The sequence below is a fragment of the Manis javanica genome, chromosome 14 (assembly GCF_040802235.1).
Source record: "Manis javanica isolate MJ-LG chromosome 14, MJ_LKY, whole genome shotgun sequence".
NCBI classification, from domain to species: Eukaryota; Metazoa; Chordata; class Mammalia; order Pholidota; family Manidae; genus Manis; species Manis javanica.
The window spans coordinates 9,096,338-9,114,463 of NC_133169.1; the positions used below are offsets into that span (position 1 = coordinate 9,096,338).

The window sequence follows — 18,126 nt, forward strand, 5'->3', positions numbered from 1 at the left end:
ACTATGGGGAGCTGATTTACGAATCTTCATTTTAGGTAGTGAAGGAGCAGGTTTGAGACAGATGGTATGTGGAATACTGTAGCCCACTCCCCAAGACAGCCCTTTTTCTGTAATTTCTTCCATCTTCTACACTAAAGCACATTTGGGCCAGCGGAGAGGAGCTCTGTCACCAGCACCAAGCTCTACTCCGAATTCTGCTGCCCAGACATCTAAGACAAATATCTCTTTTCTGCCCATTACTTGAGGGGCCACATAAAGAAGAACTAAGTTCTACTAAATGACAACATTAAATATTTTTCTTGGTTCACCATGCCCACCAAGGATATAATCAACTCACCTGCAGCCCACTTCATCTCTTTACAGTAAGTCTTGATCCCTGCACCTGCCTCACTTACAGACCCAATTATTTTATTTAGAATTACTAAAATCTCTTATTATTAGCTTGGAACAGATGTCCATGCACAATAGCTAACACATGGTTAAATATTTTCTGTTAGGTCTCCCTATTCTGATAGAGGTCATTCCTGACACATGTTGTCAGCCTGAGTGTACTACCAGGAGTCTTAATGTCACTAAATAGTGGGAAATGCATAGTGTGGGCCTTGAAGTACTGAGGATAAGATTGCGGACTTTGAGGCTGTGGACTTATGAAGGGATATTTATCTGGATCTGAGAAATGAGGGCTGGAAGAGGGTCAAGAGCAAGGAGCGGAGCAACAAACAATCACTGAGGGTGCATCTAGAGACACAGATCATTATCCCCATTTTACACATTAGGTAACAGTTCTGAAGACGTTAAATAATTCGCCTAAGGTAAAATAGTTAATATTTGGCAAATCTGGGACCGGGCCTGATGGCAGTGCCCAATCCCTTCCCATGCTCCCAGATGGCCTCTCAGACACGGGGGTCTTGATCCCCACCAGGCACCCACCAAGCCTTCTCTCTCTTAGCAGTTTCCCTGTTTGCCTCAAATCCCGGACGCCTGCAGGCCTCTAGGGCAATTCTGAGCATGGCCACTAAGAGGCGCCATTGTCTGCCTGGGGCTCAGGGTGACGCCCCTGGGAAGGTGGCTGCAGGGAGGAGGTGCTGTGTTCTTGCTGTTGCAGTGGGCCGGGTGCTTTCTGCACAGCATTTATTTAGTCCTCCCACCAACCCTGCACAGTGGGTGTGAGCCCGTTTCACAGATGAAGCCGTTAACGATCTGTCCATGATTACAGGGCTCAGTGGAGGAGGCAGGGGTGGCATCCATGTCTGTGTCTCTCCAGTGTCCTGCCTCCAAGCATGTTGGGCTGCCAAGGGAAGTCATTCTGTGCCCCCGGGTGCCCAGTCTGGTGGGGAGGTAGATGGTGGTGGGGAGATGCCACTTAGGGTCTAAACCAGCCCAGGTACCGTTTAGTGAAGGAGGAGGGTGGGTGGGGAGTTACCAAGCCTTTGATTTGGTTACTGAGGGACCGTCAGGTTTAAGGTGCAAATCAAATACAGCTGAAGCTGCTGTTGTGACTCCCTTAGGAAGCCGCTGCCCTGCAGAGCGACCCGACCCCTCGGCAAGTTCTTCCTCCTGCTTTGGGGGAGACGGGCTTTTGTTTCTGACGGGGCAGTTGGCTCGTGTCTTGGGGCCATGGTGCCTGAACACGTGTCCTGCGCATAGAAGCACCAGCTTCCCGCGGACGGCGGCGCACTGCAGCCAGCTGGGGCCGCTGAGAGCGCTGGCCTGGGCGCCCTTCCCTGCCCTTCCGTCCCGTGTCATCACGCTGCTGGTTTGAAATGCGCCACCGTGGGAGGGGGTGCCACGGGACTGGCAACTGCTGGAGAGCAGGGCCCCTCCTCCTGAAGAGCCAGCTGTGGGGCAGGTGCCAGCCCAGCACTGCCCCCGGGCAGCAGGTGGGAGCGGGAGGCGGACCAGGGGCCCGAGGGAGCCACGGATTCACGGCCTCCAGCCCAGCTCACTCCAGGCGCCTCAGATGAAACGGTAGGTTCTGCTAGAGAACAACTGCTGTGCAGTTTGTTATATTTTTTTCTCTCTTTTCTTATGTTTTTGAGGGCCAGTAATTGCATGTGAATCGTAAAACTTGCATATGCTGAGTCTCCACTGGAAGCAGTACAGCTGCACTGGTACCTTCCTGTGGGTCCGAGCCTTAGTGGGCTCTGCCTGGGTCCTGAAGACGTGGGGCACCAACACCGGGCAGAGCGGGCTGAGGGTTAGCTACGGAGGGAGGCACCCCCGAGACTGCTCAGGGCCCTGGGCACGCCTGGCAGAGAGGAGCTCTCCTCTGTGTTCCCACAGAATGTCGTGCTGCTGGGCCTGAGCGGCCGGGTGTCCGTCAGAAAGGGCGGTGCCGGGTGATGTCATGCTCTGTGTGAAGCCACCTCCTGGCCCAGTGACTGCAGCAGGTGGTGACCAGGAGGGGAAGGGACGGCCACTCGGGCTGCGTGGGGGGGCTCAGCAGACACGGGACAGGGGCCGGGAGGGCGGGTCTCACTCCGGGGCTGGGAGCAGGTGTGCAGGCTGGGGGCCTGGGGCCCTTGGGTGCGTGGGGGGAGGGGACTGACGCCTGTAGGTGGGGAGTTATTTCCAGGTACCTTCTCCTGCTGGGGCCCGCCCTGCCCTCGGTGCCCCCCTGGGGAGGGTCCCAAAGGCCTGTGGCCATTCTCAGGGGCTGCAGGGGGATCTGCAGAGCCCACTGTCCCCCCTGTGGGGTGCAGTGTGTGTCCTGAGGCCCAGGGGTGGGCAGACAGTCGTGCTGTGTGTCGAGGTCTGTCCCCACCACGGGGCGGAAGGGAGAGGCTGAGCACCTGTCCAGGCAGCAGCCACAGGGACCCTGGTGCTGACAGAAGCCCAGGGAAAGGGCCGTGCGGTGGGGGGTGAGCATCACCCCGAGCTGAGGGGGCAGGAGCCCTGCCGGGAGCTGGGTACAGGCGTGGGGGAGCCCTCTCCCCACCAGCAGGGCTGCTTAGGGTTAGAGGGAGTGTGGCTGGAATGAGTGACAGATGGTGGGTGACTAGGATGAAGCAGCCCTGGGACAGCTGGATCAGGACACACTGCCTGGGGTGTCAGCGCTCACCGCCCAGGGAGAGGGGCAGGCTCCCCAGCCTCCCTCGCAGATGGCAGGGTCCCCGGGCCCCGCTGAGAGCCCAGCTGAGGCTCTCAGGCAGCAGCCTCTGCAGGTCTGGGCCTGGCTGGGGGCGCAGGCCCGTGTGTGAGGCCCTGAGGGCAGGGGAGGCAGCTGCGGTTGGACAAGGGCTGCCTTGGGGCTCAGAGGGGCCAAGATGCTGCCCCCAGCCTCTGCGTGGGGTGTGTGAGGGAGGCGAGCATCTGCCCTGGACAGGCCGGCCCCCCTCCCCTCAGTGTGGCTTCTCAGGGTCTGAGGCCCCCTTAGTGGGGGAGAGTCACTGGCCTGAGAGGGCCTGGGAGCCGAAGGCCGTGGTCTGGGGCCTGGGAGCTGCTCCTCGGCCCGCCCTGACCCACGCTGGCTTCCAGGCCTGGGGTTTATCAAATAACCCATACGGATCCTTACTTTCCTTTTCTGTAAAACTGAAGGTAATCATGCACCTATCTGCCTCTCACAGGTGAAAGGGTTTGTAAACTGGAAAGAGCTCTACGAGCAGGAGGTGCTGATGATTTAGCTCGTGTCGCCTGGCAGCCTGGAGACCTCAGGAAACACCACTGGGTGGGATCAGCGGGAAGAGTGTACGGGGCCTCCTTGATCCATGGTCACACTTCTCCGTCCTGAATCCCAGGCAGGGCTCGGACCACACGGCCATGGGCACAGGGGCCCGTTCCCATGAGCCGAGCACAGGACCGCCCCACCGCCCACCTTTGGGGGCCGCTCACCCACCAGAATGGTTTCCTCTGGCCTCCCAGCCTCACCGAACAGACAGAGCTCCCAGTAGCCTCACTGGGACGAAACCGCTGCTTTTCTCTTTTGACACCGCAGCACAGCATATTACCGATTTTAGAAAGTACCCACAAACAAAAGACTTAAGATGTTAAAGTGCTGTATTTAATGGATTCCTCAGCGACTATATCGAGACCACGCACACCCTGCGCATCCTGCCTGTGCTCACAGTCAGAGCCCGTTGGGTTGAAGAGGCAGCAGCCACCCTGGGGGGTGCCCCATCTCCCCTGCTGCCCTGCCTCTCCCCAGCCTTTTAGGGAGCAGGTGAGGTGAAGCTCTCAGGTGAAGCTCTCAGCTGCAGCCACGGAAGGAGGTTTCATGTCCTTGAGAATGAGGTCTGTTCTGGGGCCCTGGGGCCTTTCTCTGGAAGGCCGGAGGGGTCCTGGCTCTTCCGGTCAGCCTCTGGCCCTGGACTTGCCAGTGTGCTGTTTGGATCAGAGAATGAAGCCAGAGAGTGGAAAAGGGGGGGCAGGAAGAGGCTTTCAAGGGGCCTTGGTGGGACCCTGACAGCAGGAACACTGGATATAGGGACATCCGTTTGAGGTTTATGAGTGATGGATTGCTAATTTCCTCCTCTTCTGAGTTCCTGCTCTGCAAAATCCAGTCCTTCCCCCTTTGTGTCTCCTTTACTGTCACCGGTCACCAAACTCACACTTCTGATACCAGATCTGAGGGTTTTCCCCTACATCAAACAATTCTGGGACGCCAGAATTGTTGATTCCTACCATTCAACTCAATTCTGACACTGTCTACTTAGAGATCCCACAAGACCATCACCGCCCCCTCACCTCCCTGCAACACACACACACACACACACACACACGCTCTCGAGGCTGTTACCTGTGCTTCTGACTGATCACCTGTAAATTAGAGGTTCCCATGAACCCCTCCTCAGATTCAATTAATTTGCTAGAATGGCTCAGAGGACTCAAGAAAAGTTTGCTTACAGTTTTCCCAGCTTATTAAAAGATGATAAAGGACACAGATGAATGTTCAAATGGAAGACAGGTGTAAGGCAAGGTGTGTTAGAAGGGGTCCCCTGACTCCCTGACCCCCTAGGCACACCACTCTCCCCACACCTCCATGTGTGGGCCAACCTGGAAGCTCTGTGAACCCCATACTATTTGGATTTTTACAGAGGCTCCCCACATAGGCCTGATGGACTGCTAACCCCATTTCCTGCCCTGCTACCCTCTCTGGAGAAATGGGTGGGGCTGAAACTCCTAAGCTGCTAATCATGGCTTGGTCTCTCTGGCAGCCAGCCCCCCACCTGGAAGCCACCTCATTAGAACAAAAGACATTGCTCTTACCAGGAAATTCCTAGGGATTTTGGAACTATGAGTCAGGAACTGGGGGTCAAAGCTGAACATTGGAACAAAAGATGCTCCTAGTACTCTTATCACTTAGGAAATTACAAGGTTTCAGGAGCTCTGGGCCAGGAACTGGGGCCAGAGACCAATATATGAATTTTCTATTATTTCACAGTTATCGACCATTGATGGTCCCACTGGCCCCTCACGCTCAGACCCCTGGGCTGGGGCTCCCCTTCCTGCCCAGGGTCTCTATAGGCCAGCACACTCCCTGCTGCGCAGCTTGGGGTCTGTCTGCCTCCACCCCTCCCATCCAGTGTTTTGCCAAGCGAATCTACACCCTGTCTCCACCCTGTCACCTCTGTACCCCATCCTGACCCTGACTCCGCCCCTCATCTCTGCCTGGATTTTGGTGACGTGTCCTGTGACGTCTCCTGTCTGGCCCCTTGGCTCGAGTGTCCCCCAGGAGGCCTGATTGTCCTGAAGAATCCTCCTGAACTAGCCTCTGGTCCTGCCTCAGCCCTGTTCAGAGAGCTTCACTGATGGCAGCTTATCGCAGAGTTTATTTCAGATGCCTCAGCCTTGCTTTCAGCATCCTCTACAGCCTCCCTGCTCGAAGCGAAGCGGGGTCCTCAGACCTGCAGCACCAGCGTCACCCGGGAGCTTGTGAGAAATGCAGAATCTGGGGCCCCCCAGGCCTCCTGAATCAGAATCTGCTTCTTAACAAGATTGCCAAGTGAATCGGATGCATATTCAAGCAGGAAGAGTGCTGGCATTGAGCTCAGGATTTTTTCCTCTCCATCCCTTCTCTCTTCCTGGGGTTGCTAGTTATCTGTGTGTATCTCCACTGGCAGTCCCATACTGCTCTTCTTTGTTCTAATTGCTTTCCGATTATATTCTCTATAATAATTTTCTCGTCCTGTCTTCCACATCACTGGTATGGTTTCCTGTAGTGTTGATTGCATTCTTCACATTTTTTAAATCTGCAAAAGAATTACTTTTCTCCTCAATTATTTTCTTAGCCCACCCCCCATCCGCTTGTGATATCTTCGTTCTTCTTTCCTCTCCAGTTTCGTCAGCCTTTTGCAAACTCTTGTTCCATTATTTTGGAAGACCAGATATTTGTGCAGGTCTCATGTCAGTGTTTTTCTTTCTTGCTGCTTTTTCACCTTTGATCGGGGTCTGTCTACTTGCCCTGTCTGGGTCCATTGCTCCTAGGGTCCAAACTGGTGCACTTTGTGGTCTCAGGGTTAGAGTGTTAGCATTTCATATTCATTTCTATGATAATCTGAACATTACTATGTGAGATTCCGGATCCTGCAGGTGACCGCCGCATGGGGAGGGCTTTTCAGTTCGCTTTTGTCCTAAAGCACCCCACGGGAGGGCCCGGTGACAACACAGAGCATGACCCTGCTGGGGGCTGCTGAGTGCGCGGTTTATGTGGAGAAGATGGGTGGGAGGGAAGGCCATGGGGGGGGGGGTGCAGAATGACTACGATGACACATGCTGAGCCTTGGGGTGCACCCACGGCCCTGAGCGCTGACCACATATCATGAACTCAGTGACTCATGCAGCAGCGCTGTGAGGGAAGGCCTTTGATGACTCCACCCCCAGGCAGGTGAGAGACTGAGGCACGGGGAGACCCCTGCTCAAGTAGACAGCAGGAAGTGGGGTCGGGTACAGAATAGGCAGTGTGGCCCCAAAGTCCCATTTCTCCCCATGAGTGAGAAGACTCACTCCATTCGCCCACAGGTCACTTCATCTAAAGCCAGTTTGCTGACAGGCAGTTGACAGAATCCATTTCCTAAATGAGCAAATCACTGAATGACCAATTTGCTTAATTTGCTAAACTTATCAAGTATTTACTTCTACCAATTATTGATACAGTTTATGACAATTTGAATAGGGTGGATTCACAGGGTTCATGAGAATTGGGGGGAGCAAGGACCCCAGGGTTCTGGGTCAGACTGCCTCCTGGCCTCAGTCTCCCCTCTCTCTGCCTGTCAGCCCCCTCATCATGCTGCCCCCACACCCCCTTTCAGGGGCCACCCATTCAGTCTGTCCTATGAACTGACTTCCCTTCTTTCTTCTAGCAGGGAACTGGGTAGAGAAACAGCACACATAGCTTAAGGTCCTCGTAGAAGAAGTAATGAAAACCTGTCAACTAAAATACAGAAGAAATCTTCAAGAGCTGTTAAACCATTCCATCCAATATGAATTGCTTTAAGCGTTATACATAGTTCAAAGAAAGAAGTTTCTGGTAAATGGACAGATTTGATCATTACAGTGAGATGACAATCTTCGCTGAAGTGGCATCTGGCAACTGGGCTTACTTCTGCCCACCAGCACCTCTCAAACAGGCATGCCAACTCGAAAGTTCCTGCTCCATAGCTGTCAGGGGCATATCTGACTTGCAAGCAAAGATTTGGGATTCTAGCTTTGTGGTACCAACTTATTAAAGTTCATTAGCAGTCATATAATAAATACCCACGATTGTAGCAAAGGCCTAAGGAAGAAATTTTTTGTTCTATGATTCCAGTAGTAATTGATTTTGATATGTACTGAGTGGAGATTTCAGTAATGCTGTAATGCTAATTTTCTTTCAGGTGAATAGTACGGTTTTACAGATATATTAAGTGTCACCTGGCAGAGTTTTGGTTAAGAACGATGTTGCTCCTTTGAACTAGTAAACAAAGGCTTTCATCAAGCATTGTATAACAAATGTACATGAACTAGCATTGTTTGTATTCAAGTTAAAAAAATAAGTATAGAACCTTATGTGACCCTACAGTTTTTTTCCTACAATCCCAACATTAATGACTTGTTTCAGCAAAACAAAAACACCCGTCACATAACACTCAAGCTGTAGGTTTGAATATCTGTGTGACTAACCATTGCATCATTGTTTTACTACTTTATTTTTATTTACTTTATATACATTTTTTGGTTTATAGTATAAAAACTATAAGCACAGACATTTATACATATTTTCATATTTATACATCTAAAAGTAAATTATAATAAAAATAATTTAAATCAACACTGGATAATGGGAGTTCTTTTCTTTAAAAGGAGTCTTTTTTGGACTATGAAACAAATTTTTATCAAACTATTACAAGAAGCAAGGACAAGAGAGATCTTTAGTAAGCATAACACAAATACCACACTGACAAAGTAAAGCATAAAAATAAAGAAAATACAGGAGAATTACCAAATAGTAGCACATTAAAAGACTAACACATCAACAAGACTAGAACAAGAATAATTCAATATTAGGAAATCTATTAATGTATTATTAATAGATGAAACAAAAAACTATGTGACAAAAGGGAAACTACTTAACCTTTCATTCTTGGTAAAACTCTTGATAAAACAGGAATAAATGTGTACTTCTTAACATGTCTTATATGTCTTAACCATAAAACTACATCATGCTTAACAAGGAAACACTAGAAGCATTAACTTTAGGAGCAAAGCAAGGCGATGTTTTCATTACTATTATTTCATTGCTATTATTTAACATGGTTCTGGAGGTATAAAATGCAGTGAAACAAGAGACAAGGAAGGAGCCATGTAAATTGGAAAGAAAGTTATCATTATTTGTTGATAATATGATTATGTAGAAAATCAAAGGGACCAAATGAAAATCTGTTACAAACAGTAGGAACATTTAATGACATGACCATATGTTCTATACACATTATTTTAATCAACTCAGTAGAAGGTATAATGGGAAAAAGACCCCATTTACAACAGCAACAAAAATGATGAAACATTGAAATTTCCACAAGACATGTCTTTTGACTTTCATACGGTTTATATATATATTATATAATGAAAATAAAAGCATCTAGCTTTACTTGAATTTTGAGAAACCCTGAGATGGTACATTTCCTATGCTATTACGCCTGGTAGGTGATGGAACTCGGAAACTGTTTCCTTCCCTTCCCACCACTCCCCTCTATGCACAGCTGACCCTGAATCTTGCATCTGCAGGCCTCTAGCTTTTTTTTCAGTCAAGGCCATCCCTCTCTCATGGGGAGTGGACTGGTGTGTGACATCCTGAAAGCCCCCACCTAGGCCCCAGCACCTTCGCTATTCTGGGAAAGCATCTGTGTCACCTGAGCATCCCTCTGCAGGTTCTGTCTGATGGGTGTTCCCTAAGGGAGGTTAGGAGGATCAGAAATCAGAGGTCAGCAGTCAGGAATCTGGCTGACTGCCGAAGGGTTCGCCTCTCATACTTGGCTGTTCTAAGAGAGTCAAGTGTTCACAACCTGTGAGCTGAGAAAACTTTGCTGGGGATCAGGGTGTGGGGGCGCAGTTCATGCTGCTCTGCTGTTTCAGTGGGATGGGTCAGAAAGACTTGGAGTCTAGTCCAGTTCCACCTAAAGGAGAGATACCTGGGGACCCAGAGATGAAGGTGGGCTGGGGCACCTCCTGCCAAGGCCCCTCACTGCCCCAAGTCTCCATAATCTAGGTGTCCTCCTGGGACCCTGGGCTTGTCTGGATCTTCTCGTAGACGGTGTGCACTGCCGGAGAACACTCAAGGCTATGTGCGTGCCAGCTGCACTTCTTTGTGTCATTCTGCGATTCAAGCAGAGTTTAGAGGGATCTGGGTCAACTTCTAAGAATTACCCACCGGTGTCAGTCAAGCTGCATCTCTTCATGTGCTTCCCGTCCCCACCAGGCAGTTCTGGCTGTCAACCCAGTAAGTCCCCAAAATACAGCTTCAACTCAGACCCCTCTCTTGAACAGGGCACACTCCTCACACCTTCTTGGTCCTCCACCCAGGATGCCACCCCCCCACCAAGACCTCCACCTCGCTCCCCTCCCATCTCTCGGCCCTCTCTCCTGCGTGAGGTTCCCTGAGAGCCTAAGTTAAAACTGCTTCCCAGCCCCCAGCCCCTTCCCTGTTTCCATTTTCTCCCTAACACTTATCATCATCTAACAGTTCAATTCTCCCTTCCCCCAACCTAGAATGCATATTCTATGAGGCCAATGATTTTTGTGGTTTCCTTGACCTCTGTAGCAGAGAGCCGAACAATTCTGGGGACACGGTGGACCCTCAGAAAGTATTAGTTGGACGAACTTGCACATCACCTGGCCCACTCTCCCTGCAAAAGTGCCTTGAAAAACCGCAAAGCGTCAGAGAGCTGTAAGGTGTTATTACTGGGACCTCCATTTTATAAAAGAAGGAACTGAACCCCAGGGAATAAAGTAATTTTCTAAGGTTGATCAAGAAGTCAGTGTCAGAAGAGAAGACAAGTAGTGACTCTGTGGCATCTTACCGCACTACAGACAGTGACTTCAATGGGGTCTGGGGGGGGGCCTCGATAATAAGGGTGAATATAATAACCACATTGCTTTTCTTGTGAAACCTTCATAAGAGTGTATGGCAATGATACCTTAATAAAAAAAAAAAAGAAAAAGCAGAATGACAGTTGCCAGGGGCTAAGGTTGGAGACGGGGGAATGGCGAGTTACTGTTCCGTGGACACAGAGTTTCTGTTTTGCAGAATGAAAATAGTTCCGGAGATGGTGGGGATGGTAGCACAACTGAATGCACTTAATGCTATTGAACTATGCTAAAAATAATAAAGGTGATCAATTTTATGTAACGTGAAATTTACCACAATTTTAAGAAATAAATTTTTTTAATACCCAGAAAAAACAAAAAAAGAGGTCAGTGTCACAGCGGGGTCTCACACCCGTTCTTCCGGACTCTGCTCTTTCTTGCCACCTGGATCTCTAGTCTGTGTGTGTCTCCCTGTGTCCTGGGAGGGAACTCATTTTCTCCATCAGGCTGGGAGCCCCCCAAGGGCAGGGACTGAGGGCAGGGGGCTCCAGGGCGGAGCTGAATGTCTGGGGACAGATGTCACCTGATCTGTTTCTTTTTCCCGAAGTCATACATACATTGCTCCCTTCCTGTTCTTCTCTGGGAGGGAGTATTGGGGTTTGGGTCCCAAGAAGCTATTTCCTGAGTCCCCTGAGGTCCAGGTCAGGTGGGGACATAACTCAGAGGGGCTGTGATGGGAGGCCACAATGTGGCGGGCCCTGAGGCAGCTGGGGACCGTGCCCAGCACGCTGGACTGGGAGCGAGGAGAGCCCCCTCTGCCTTGTGCTTAGCACAGCTCCCTGCCTGGTCCCGGGGCTCCTTCTGGGGGCAGCTTGTCCCCACCCTAACCTGTTGGGCCTGACCGGGGGATTCCTAAGATCCTGCTCTTCTGTGGCTCAATGATCTGGAGCTGCCCCCTGTTTGGAGAAGTCAGGGGGAGACCCAGCCCCAGGCTACCCTGGGAGCCCAGACAGCCTCTCTACTTGCTTGCCCCTGATCGCCCTTTAGCCCAGTAGTTCCCAAAAGGTAGCACCAGGAGCACCAGCTTCCCTTGGAAACCTGTTGGAAGTGCCAACTCAGCCCTAGACGCCCTGACCAGAAACCCTGAGAGTGGGTCCAGCAATCTTCGTTTTGCTAAGCCCTCCAGGTGTTCGGAATTAGGGCTTCCTGGAAGTCCCTTAAGTGTCCACTCCTTGCCCAGCTAGCCCTGCCTCCGGGCCTTCCCCTGGGCGGAATGATCCCATCCGTGAGCAGAACGCCCATTTCCAACTGAGGGCCAGTAGCCACCTGAGATGCTCGCCCGGGGGCATCTCATCAGTGGGGACCACAAAGCCTTTCCCCAAAGAGGAGGCATTCATGGCAGGATCTCAGGCTGATAGGAGGGCAGGGACTGTGGGGCGGGGGAGGAGAAGATGGGGGCTTTCCTGCTGCTCCTCAGAACCTGAACATCCCCTGTAGAGTCCCTTCATACAGCCACGGTGAAGCCTGGGCTGCCAGGGCAGGTGTGGTGACTGGTCATAGTGACTGCAGGTACTCGCCTTGTCAAGGAGTGGTTGGACTGTGGTTTCTGAACTTAGAGGTGGTAACCACCCTCAAAAAAAATGCGTCTGGTAAAAAAAAAAAGTGGGGTGGTGGGGAGACATTTCTCAGCCTGAAAGTGTGCAGGGAGAGGGGCTGGGTCTGGGGGACAGGAGCAGTCCAGGGCGGGGCACATGCCTGAGGGCTCCTCAGTCCTTAGTCTGCAAGTCCTTCTCCCCTGCTTGGATGCTAGTGACTAATTCAGCCCCCCAGCCTCCTCAGTGCTGGGAACGGGAGCAGCCACGCGTCAGGGCCGCATTTATGTCCGGAATGATGCAACAGTCTCCAGATACTGGGCCAACTTCTGCACTTGCAATTCTGAAGACTATAACAAGGGATGCCATTCACTGTGGTGGGCACCTTCTGGTTGCATCACATCAACTGCCAGAAAATGCTCCCAGTCCCAGCATTTTCCCGAGCCCTCCCAGGCTTTCCCCTCACGCACCGTCTGCTCGCCCATTCTCGCAGCCCTTCCTAACAGATCACACTCACCCCTCCGTGAACAGATGTCCTCCAGCTGTAAAGTTGCATTCTTCCTGTCCACAGGTTGCAGACCATGCAGGTGAGGCTGCCGACTGACTGACTCAGGAGCCAGCTCAGGGTTAGATTCCTGGAGTTGGGGGCTGGGCCCAGTGTCTCTCTCTGCTCCAGCTCCCTGGGAAGGCCAGTACTCAGCCAGGTCACTTCCAGGTCCTCTGTGGCTCCTGGGGTCCAGCACTCCAGGCTGATATTGCACCAGCCTGATGCGCTGGATGCCACATGAATCTGAATCTGGGGCTGCGGGATGGGCTCTGGGATAAGAGGAATGGAACAGAAAGTGAGCTTCAGGGTTGGAGGTCCCCCCAGGTACATCGCTCACTCTCCCCTATGTGATGCAGCCATGTGAAGTTTCTCAACACAGGCGTTGGGAAGGAGTCCACTCCCCATGGCCAAGGGTGGGGGTCCAACTCCCAGCCCAGGGGCAGACAGTTGAGGCTCTGCCATGATCAGTTAAGTCTAGATAGATAAGCAAGCAATCATAATGTATATGATAATTACATAAATATATGTATACATGATAATTATACATGTGATGACAATTATAGATAGTCTCAGACATATAATAACCATACATGGGAGAGGTTGAGAATACAGTGGAAAAACATGTGGAAGTTCTTATTTGGTTCAGAGAAAGAACAAAGTACTGAATATTCTTGAATGTTGAAGGAAACATTGAAGTTTCCTAACTGGTAAGATAAAAGTACAGGGCAGTAGAACTTCCAAACTACCAGAGAAATTTGGATCAAAGGAAACTCTACTAATGCATCGAAAGGCTAGAAAACAACAGGAAAAATGGTATATTTAAAAAAAAACATGCAATAAGATGTCAGGAGCAGGTTCTTACATGTAAAAAATTGAAACACATTTGAATGCATTATATCCTCATATTAAAGAGCCAAGACTCAGGTTAAACACATGCAGCTGTACAATATTTACATTACCTAATGATACAGAGAGATTAGAAAGAAAGAGATGGAAAATCATAGACAAAATGTCAACAACACGGTTGCAGATGTGGCCACAGTCACTATAGAGACATAGATAAATATGTACCTAACAACATGGTTTGGAAATGTTTAAATGTCATGAAGCGCAAAAAAAAAAAATCTAACAAAATGAAAACCAGAATGCTATTGGAAATTCAAGGATAAATTATCAAATCCAGTATGCCTATGATGGATAAACCTAAAAAGATTAGAGGGGAGGATGTAATATGGGTAAAAATAGATGTTAAGCCACTTGGCCACTCTGATAGGTGGCTCACTCCACAATCAGTCCCACCTCCCTCTCTGTCCTTGCCTTTCTCTACTGTAGAATCTGGAAAGATAAATTCTCTTTTTCAGTCTCTCTTACAGTTGCATTGGTCCTGACCAATGGAGTAGAGGTCAATCTGCTGGAGGAGAGGAAAGGTTTTCTCTCCTGAAAAGACAAAGCCTCACAAGAAGGACTCTTCTCCTGTCCTTCTGTCTTGGGCACTCTTTCTAAGGGAATGATGTCTGGAGCAAGAGCCATCCCGGACCACGGAGCAACAGGCCTGAGACGTAAGACTATGTATCAGGGACAGGGGAGCAGGAAGATACAAGGAGCCCAGGTCCCCAGTGACAATGCTGAGCAATGACTGTCACCAGCAACGGCTACTTCCTGATTCCTTGTTACCTGAGAAAAATAAACCCTCACTTCCTTAAGCCTTTGAAAATCAAGTTTTATGCTAATTGCAGAAACATATTCTTAGCTTATGTGCATAGATGACAATTAAAAAGGTGATTTGATCAGCAAAATCAAAAGTTGATTAAAAACAATCAAGATAAAAATATTGAGGTCTGACTAAAAAAATTAAAGCTTTAAGTAAATATCATTAGGAATGAGAAGCAGGCCAGGACTACAGATAGGGAAACATTATTAAAAATTATAAGGGAACAATATGTACAACTACAGATCAATAAGTTTTAAACTAAATGAAATAATCCTTTTCTAGAAGTATAAGTGATCAAAATTCTATTAAGAAGGGGCCACAAACCTGAATACATCCCCAGCCTCAGAAGAAATTAGAAAGGTGGCCAAAGATCTGACCTTATAAAGGGCATGAAGTGCATATGGTTTTTAGGGGGTGAGTGCTACCCAATGATCATGGAAAATGAAATTCCTGTGTTATACACAGTGTTTCAGAGATTTTTAAAAGGTAAGATGTTTCTCAGGTCATTCTGAAAGGATAGTTTAACTTTAATAGTTGCATCAGAAAAAGAGAATACCCAAACCAAAACAAGACTAAACACATTTGCAAATTCATGGGTTAATAGCAGTTATAAACAAAGAACCTAAAATTCCTAAATTAAACAGGAGCAAATTTCATCATGCAATACATCATGATCAAGTTGGCTTTATTACAGGATTGTAAAATAGTCTAATTAGGAAATTTATTAATATAATTTGTTTCATTAGCAGATGAAAAAAAAATAACTAGCATTTACTGAGCAGGTATGTATTTCCGGGCACAGCTCCAAGGGCTTTGCATTAATTCATTTAATCCCCGCAATAACCTATAAAGTTGCATGGACTGGCCATGTCAGCGAATTATCCGGGCAGGAGCAGGCTCTTTGCCATAAAGGGTCAGATACATAGTTTCACCTGCCAAATGGTCTCTGTTACAACTACACGACTTTGACATTACATGGAGAAAGCAGTCAAATGCAACATGTAAATAAATGGATGTGGCTGTGTTCCAATAAAACTTTATTTATAAAACAGACACTGGGCTGGATTTCACTGATGACTACAGTTTGCCAACCCCTGATATGGGATAGTTATAAAGCATACATATTTGTGGCCTTTCCCAAGACTTGTTTGAACACGTGCCTAGAAAAAATAGTATATTTAAGTAGCTTCTTTAGAAGACCAATTAAAAGTTATGAAACACTGACAGGTATTTAGAACCTTTGCTCTTAGGCATTTAAAATATTCACACAGCAATCAGGTTATATGAATTTTTATTAGATGCTATTTTCAATAGGTGAAGGAATATTTATCTGCCTTGAATAATCAAAAATCCTAGAAAAATTAGATGTGTTTCTGTAAGTATCCTTCAAATATTGCTCAAATCTCTTCTGTTAAAGGAATACCTCCTGAATTCCTACTGGGAACTGTACAAACAGTGGGTAGGTGCCAAGGAGAGTAGGGCATGAACCCTGCTCTCAAGTGGAGAGCGGACCACACACAAATAACTCCAGGGCAAGTCAGAGAGAAACATGATCCATGGAAGAATTAGAAACAAGAACTTTGAGACTTCAGAATGGAGAGGCTCACTTGATAGTGATCAGGGAAGCCTTTGTTTAAGACAGCGCCTTTCTGAACGTCATGAGGTAAGGGGGAGAGAGAGGCCCTATTTTAGGAACAGTGTGTTTGCCTAGAAACAAGGCTAGAAAGATGACATCAATTCGTGGAGGGTCTCTAATGCTGAGATGAGTACCTACTTCTACAGAGGATGGGGAGTGAACAGGTGTTATTGGCAGATTTAACGTGGACACTTGTGGGTTGTCAGATAATGGAAAGCAAGTTGAGAGGAAACCAGGTAACATCTTTTTTTTTCCTACTTTTTTTTTCTACTTTTTCTGGTAACTCCTCTTCTGCTCCAACCTGGTGGTCTTGATGATTGTCCGTCGCAGCACCCTGACTCTGGTCACAAGGATGCCCACAACCCAGGCCTTGCCAATCAGAGGGTGCTAGTCCCCTGGCCAGTGCCCCATCAAGGGGCTTGGACCCACGCACAGCCAGCAGAGTCCTTCCCTGAAATTTTCTGTGTAGCGAAGGCCAGGAATGTCCCTTTGCTCTCTGGCCGAGTAGGACCCATAGGTACAGAAGGCCATGTGAACAACCTCAGGAGAATAAAGCTGACAGGAAAGACAGAGAGAGACACACAGAGCAAAGATGAGAGGACAAATGGCCTCTGACAGAGAGGAGCATGCCCGTGAGTTTTCCAGTTCCTCTGAGAATGAGGAGGAGTTCCTTTGCTGATCTTCCTCCTATGAGATCCATGTATCTACAACAAAAACCCTCTTTATTGACCTCATTTGAGTAGGTTTCCATTTCTTGCTGCCAAAAGACGTAGGATGAGACTGCACTAGTATGGCGTTTATCAAGGACTTTATCAACAAGGAAGAGACGGAGACAAGATCAGGACGCCCGGGAGCCAGCGGGCATTTGCCCCAGCCTTCGCCGACTGGAAACCCCGGCATGGACAGTCCACCCAGTCAACGCAGCCTCTTATTATAAGCATTCCCATCACCCACGTTGGAGTCCCTCACTTCCCCCTGCTCTCACTCAGTGAGGATTCGCCAGTCGTACAGGAGAGGTGTGAGAGATGGGTATTCCTGGGAGAGCCCCCAGCATCCTTCAAGGAGGGGAAAGGGGGCAGGTGGGTGAGGAGAAGCGTGGCAGATGTGGAGCACATCAAAAAAGCCATCTCTGTCAGGTTGAATCTGTTCCTGTATTTTTCTTCAATTTCATACCATTCAGGATTACGGGTACCAGGTTTCCAAGACACCAGAAGCCATTCTTTCTCATGCTTAGAATTCCAATTCCACTCAATCTCTCGGATGTTCGGGCCCACAGAGGAGTTCATTTGCAGCTGGACAGATTGCCCCACAATCCTTTCCAATGTGCAGGAAGTACTGGGGTCTTGGACAGTCTGGGAACCTGGTGAAGGAATAGTTAAGAGAGAAGAAAGAAAGAAGGGGCTCAAATGTTATGCTGTCTCTACTATCTGCTTTCACATGACATTAATTTCACATTTACAAAAAGAGATAATTCTCCACGTTTACAGACAAGGTAACAAAGCTGCAGAGGTAACTTGCTCAGGCATTGACCTTGCCTAGAATACGGCAATTTTGATTCAAGCACACGTCTGTCACCCTCCCAGGCTCAGGCTCTTTCCTTTTCTTGCAGCGTGAACCTAACATGGCTTTTGGTCTAATTCCAGGAAAAAAGAAACCAACTTGTGGCATTTGACACATGAGTGTTCTCTCTTTCTCCAACCTAAACATGTTGGATACAAATTTTTATCCCTTTGGGTCCTCAGCCTGCCTCGTCAATTAATGCCTAGCAAGCTAGGTACTGTTGCAGTTCCTGGAGATACAGTGGTGAACACGCAGACCAGGTCCCTGTTCCTGGAGCTTCCATTCTAGGGAGGGACACTACTGAAAAAAAAGCAGGTGAAAAATATAAATGACCTCAGATAATTATAGGTCTTATGAAGAAAATAAAAGGAGGTGGCTCAGATGTCGTATCTGTTGCCTGGCATCTGAACTTCCTTCTCCTGTTGGCAGAATCCTCGCCCTTATAAGGTAGAGCCAACATCCCACTATGGAAGTTGAAAATGCCAGATACTCGCTTTCCCAGGCTCCTTTGCAGCCGAGATGGCACATGACCTGGGCTCCTCCAATCAAATGCACCCACCCCAGACTTTCCAACATAAGC

At 48.7% G+C, this 18,126-nt stretch overlaps 2 long non-coding RNA genes across 3 annotated transcripts in view; one reads left to right on the forward strand and one right to left on the reverse strand.

Moving 5' to 3' along the window:
* Nucleotides 1-1,429: 1,429 nt before the first annotated feature.
* LOC118972125 (uncharacterized) lies at nucleotides 1,430-8,245 on the forward strand. Its single transcript, XR_012124937.1, has 3 exons — nucleotides 1,430-1,968; nucleotides 3,567-4,159; nucleotides 7,299-8,245. It is a non-coding gene; the product is annotated as an uncharacterized lncRNA (long non-coding RNA).
* A 97-nt stretch (nucleotides 8,246-8,342) lies between these two features.
* LOC108400502 (uncharacterized) overlaps nucleotides 8,343-18,126 on the reverse strand; it is a 56,458-nt gene continuing 46,674 nt past the window's right edge. For both annotated transcript variants that reach the window (XR_012124938.1, XR_001853903.3), the window contains exons 2-4: nucleotides 17,160-17,346; nucleotides 12,610-12,908; nucleotides 8,343-9,789 (exon numbers count right to left, since the gene is read on the reverse strand). This is a non-coding gene — a long non-coding RNA (uncharacterized lncRNA). The remainder of the gene's footprint in view (nucleotides 9,790-12,609; nucleotides 12,909-17,159; nucleotides 17,347-18,126) is intronic.